Source organism: Myotis lucifugus, unplaced genomic scaffold (assembly GCF_000147115.1).
Source record: "Myotis lucifugus unplaced genomic scaffold, Myoluc2.0 scaffold_10260, whole genome shotgun sequence".
Classification (NCBI taxonomy): Eukaryota; Metazoa; Chordata; class Mammalia; order Chiroptera; family Vespertilionidae; genus Myotis; species Myotis lucifugus.
Window position 1 is genome coordinate 508 of NW_005881308.1, and position 5,174 is coordinate 5,681.

The 5,174-nt window shown below is 39.4% G+C and overlaps 1 long non-coding RNA gene across 1 annotated transcript; it reads left to right on the forward strand.

Annotated features, from left to right (window-relative positions):
• Positions 1–382: 382 nt before the first annotated feature.
• On the forward strand, positions 383–4,508 carry LOC102435228. Its single transcript, XR_002827948.1, has 4 exons — positions 383–777; positions 1,547–1,634; positions 3,298–3,412; positions 4,307–4,508. It is a non-coding gene; the product is annotated as an uncharacterized LOC102435228 (long non-coding RNA).
• The last annotated feature ends 666 nt before the right edge of the window (positions 4,509–5,174 follow it).

A 5,174-nucleotide genomic window follows, 5' to 3' on the forward strand; every position in this document is an offset into this window, starting at 1 on the left:
AATTGAGAAGAGATGAACACCGTGTTTAGATTTTTCAAGCAACTTAATGTGCGGGGAACAGCCTGGAACCCAGGAGACCTGGATCCTCGTGTCAGCTTTCCTTAGTTAATCATGAGGTGTCTTAGCATTTGCTCATCTCCTTTATGAAGAGTTTAGAGTCCAGGGGTGGGCAAACTTTTTGACTCGAGGGCCACAATGGGTTCTTAAACTGGACCGGAGGGCCGGAACAAAAGCATGGATGGAGTGTTTGTGTGAACTAATATAAATTCAAAGTAAACATCATTACATAAAAGGGTACGGTCTTTTTTTTTTTTAGTTTTATTCATTTCAAAGGCCCGCGGGCCGTAGTTTGCCCACGGCTGGTTTAGACTAAATCACCTTGAAAGAGATTTTAAACCTTAAAACATTATGAAGTACAGGGTATTTATCTGGACACTGTGGGACTAGGGAGCATAGATTCCTCCTGATACGAAAGAGATCAAAGAAATTTGGGTGCATTAATACGGGTTCTTAATTGTGGCATTAATAGTTTTTCTTACATACATGTTTTCTCTCTTCTTTTAGATAACAAGGAGAGGAATATTTACAAGCTTCAGATTTTGGCTGCCTGTCTGAAACTTGATGATGTTCCTTGTCACAAGGCCGTAGACTTAGTACTGCCATCGCTGCCACCTGCACCATTGTATCCAAATGCAAAGGTGGCCGAGGTGCTGAGCAGCCTCCTGGGAGAGGGGTACTTCTTGGAAAATGTACAGTTGCCACATAATCATCATATCGGTATGGGACTTGATATGATTTACGTCTGCTTCATTTTGTTTATTTTCCATTCTGTCTCTCTTTTTAAAAATATGTTTTTATTTGATTTTTTAGAGAGAGGGGAAGGGAGAGGGATAGAGAAATAGAAACATCAATGAAAGAACATTGATTGACTGCCTCCTGCATACCCCCTACTGGGGATCGAGCCCGTAACCCGGGCATGTGCTATGACTGGGAATCAAACCAGTGACCTCTAGGTTCATGGGTCAACGCGTAACCACTGAGCCACACCAGCTGGGCTGTTTTCCTTCCTGACTAGGAGTTGACCATGGCATTTTACTGTAGTGCGGCACTGGCTCTGGCGCTGGACGCCTGGGTGGGGTTTCTCACTTGGCTTCTCACTGGTGCTGTGACTTCAGGCACTTACCAGTCTCCCTTTGCCGATGTGTAAAATGCCAACAATGATCTGCTCACTTCTTAGGATTCCCGTGATGAGTGCATGAGATTGCCCTTGTAAAGCCCAGACCAGTGTCTGGCACATGGTAAGCTCAATATATAGGGTGTCCCCCCAAAATGTATACACACACTTTGAATAATAATAAAGGCAGTTTTATTAAAATACATTTCATTTTCAAAATTGAGCTATCAGCTGTTAAAGTATCATCACATTTTTTTGGAACACCCTATATTTTAGCTGCTGCCTTTATCATCTTTGGTAGTAGTAAGGTACATTTTGAAACAAAAATCACTTTGAGCAATGTTTGAAAAATTATCAATTCTTTTCTTTCAGATTTTGAAATCAGAATGGATTCTAACAGGAGTGAAGTGCTTCCACTTTCTGATGCGAATGTAGTAACTTCTGCTACAGATATTCAAAGGTTGCTTACATCTGTTCATATGCCCAGCTTTATGATTTTAAATCTTAATTCTCAAAGACTCCCTGTTAAATATTAGTAGCAATCCTGAGACCTTATATTTATATGAAGCTTGTAATGCACCAAGAGACTTCTCAGCTGCGAAATCTCCTCAGGTCGTAAGTGTGGGCACTGCAGCCTTCAGCAGTGCACTGGAGTTGGGCCATTTACTGAAATAGGCAATTTTTAAAAATTAAGTTTTAAAGCTAAACAGTTCAAGAAAACAGTGTTAATGTGATTGAAACTATCAGTGCAATGTGAACTTTTGACAAGATAATGCAATAGTGATTAAAAAGAGTTAAGGCCTCTAAAAAATCAAATACCCACTAAATATTTTGTTCTACCATGAAGACCTTTATAAAGGTAGAGAAACTAGCTTCTTAATTAAGCTATTGTACGTGGGTCAGATCATATCGGAGTTAATCCTAAATTGTTTCCTTGACCCACACACTACCAATAGGTGTCTCCGGGAGAAACGTGATGCTACACCCTGAGAAGCTGTCCTGCCTTTTCAGTAGATGATAGATGATGAGATGGTGTTGCACACGCCCTTGCTCAGTCAGCCTTTGTGGAAAGGTCTGCTGGGCTCTGTGGGGCACACAAACATGAGTCAGACATGGATTCCGACCCCACGGAACTTATATCCTATATTGCTTTGTAGGACATGCTCATAAGTATGGTAGGGAGAGGTCCAGAAAAACATTTGTAAGGATTCAAACTCTCATCTGCCCATCCCCTCTCCATTCACATACAACTCTTTTACTCATTTCTGCACCCATGTAGCTTATTCCTTGGGCATCTTTTTCAGCTGCTGTCTTCCCTATGTATGTTGCCCATCTCCTCTCAACCAAAGACTCTCTCTGATCTTGTTAGAAAGTTATTTTTCTTTTTTAAGTATTCTATTGTTCTGCATAACATTATAACATAGCAGCTCTCAGCCTAAGGTATGAGAAGAATTGAGGAATTTGAGCATTCCTTTAAAAATATAATTTTTTTTCTCTGATTTGTTATGTCAAATAACAGTCAGAAGACAGTAGGAATACAAATGTCTTTTCCCCAAAGGCCAAGAGCAATGAAAAAATCAAATTCCACGTTCCACATTTTTGTTACACATGCGGATTTTATCTTTTTAACAGTCTTGCCTTTCTTTTAGTTTTTTCTTCTTTGTATTTGGCCTCCCCATTCTGGTTTTTAAATTCTCTCTCTCTCTCTCTCTCTCTCTCTCTCTCTCTCTCTCTCTCTCGGAGGCACTCTGTACTAGAAGAGCTTTACCATTTGGTATTATCTACATCAGTACTTCAGTAGCGTAAATAATTATCTGTAGGTCAGAGATTAGCCTTAAAATGGGTGCTTTCATATTTGAAATTTTCCCTTATCAGGAATGTAGCCACCCTTAAAGATGATTGAGGAGTAACTTTAAAGCATTTTTACAAGCTTTTGGTTGTTAATGTAGCCTTCATATAGTGGATTATGTACAGAGGCCAATTAACAAGGAAGTGGCGGACTAAGACAGTAGGGAATGGTGAGGGTCCGTGGAGAGCTCAGCTTTGAAATCTCCAAATACAGCAGGATTGTGACTGGTAATCTCATTAGTAAGTACTCTCATATTGTGTATTTTCATTTTCAGAGTGGCTGTACTGTGTGTTCCTAGATCTACTTACTGTTTGGATTTAACCCACCCTAGAGGATTCCTTGCTACGAAAATGCGTCATTTGAAAGTAATGGGTTTTCATGTGATCTTGGTAAGAAAAAAACGCAGGTGATGTGTTCTTTCGTTACTGATGTCCATTCTGCCAGGAGTGTTGTAGTTGAAGTTGGTTACTAGGATTCTGGAGGAATTGTCAGCAGCACAGAGATAAGTGTTTTAATGATTGGTTTGGCTTCTCCTTAGGTGATTACTGTCATTTACTAGGGGTTTTATAAGTTCTACATTTGGTGAACTTTACTCCTTTTTGTTAAAGTTTTGTTTTCATGGGCCAGTGTGAGGCTGGATGTTTGTCACCATAAAAACTGGATGGTTATAAGGGGATGGTTGTAGGATGTTTGTCACCATAAAAACTGGATGGTTATAAGGGGATGGTTCTTCTTCCCTCTTGTGCTTCATTTTGGTTCTGGGTACCACAGCTTTTCTTGAGCAGCCTCTCCAGATGTATGGAGCAAGAACTTGACGAATAAATACATATTTATGTCAACGTTGGGATCTATCTAAATGCCACTCATTGGTCCTGCACACAATATGAAATGCAAACATTCTAATATTCATTATGATAGTTAAGTATCTAAAAATGGATTATACATGGAGACTGAGGTTAAGATGGCCCCTTCTCTTAGTGGGCTACTATTTAAGACTTTTTTTTCATATTGGCTATTTTATATATTCTAGGGAAGAGTGTCCCTAGAAGGGAATTTTTGCACCCTTTAGAAGACCTTTAAAGTTTTTATAATTTTCAGCTTAGCACTTTCTTCAACCCTAGCACAGTCTTACTAAGCCTTTAAAATGTAAGTATAAGATAACATTTGTTTTTAAAAAGCAGTTGGCTTGATGTTACTTTAATATGTTTGAATGAAGAAAGTAGCTTTTATTTTATGCGGCATCATTTTCTTGCAAACCGATTATTTTCCTCTTTCTTCGTAAGGTCAACAATTGGGAGATGGAGAAACTAGAGATGAAGGAGGCGGTCACATTTTTGAAGTCTCAAATCTATTCAACTGAAAGTCCTCCTACCGCTGATGTTAATTTTCAGAGCACGTGTTAAAGTAAAAAACAACCTTTTCATATTAGGAGACAGACATAAATTTGTAAAATAACTTTAATAAAGACTACAATTCAACTATCAATGGCATTTACTTGACTGCTTACCATAACAAAAAGTTACTTCAGTTCACTGTAATAATTAATTTTAAGAATAGAAGAAATGTTACTGGTATTTTAGGAAATGCTGAGAAAATTCCAGAAGGGTAATTTTTCCAACCATAACTATTCCCTCTAGTGCCCAGACATTTGACAGATTCATGAGCTGTATGTTTTACTGTTTCTCAATGGCTTTGATAAACTGAAAACTGGTTTCTTGGTTGTGATGGGTTGCAGGTAAGTTGGTGTGGGCAGTCCTTGTGTTTGGATCTGCTTACTTACACTCTTATTACAGCTGTCTGAGGGCTCAGACCTTGACCATATGTCAAGCATTGGCCACCAGGTTCTCGGTAGATGATAAGAATGAATGAGGATGCCCTGACTGGTTTGGCTCAATGGATGGAGCATCGGGCTGCGGACTCAAGGGTCCCAGGTTCGATTCCGGTCAAGGCCATGTACCTTGGTTGCGGGCACATCCCCAGTGGGGGGTGTGCAAGAGGCAGCTGACCAATGTTTCTCTCTCATCAATGTTTCTAACTCTCTATCCCTCTCCCTTCCTCTCTGTAAAAATCAATAAAAATGTTAAAAAAAAAAAAAAATGAATGAGGCAACAGGTTACAAATGGGTGAGGACCGGGCAACTGCATTTGTCAC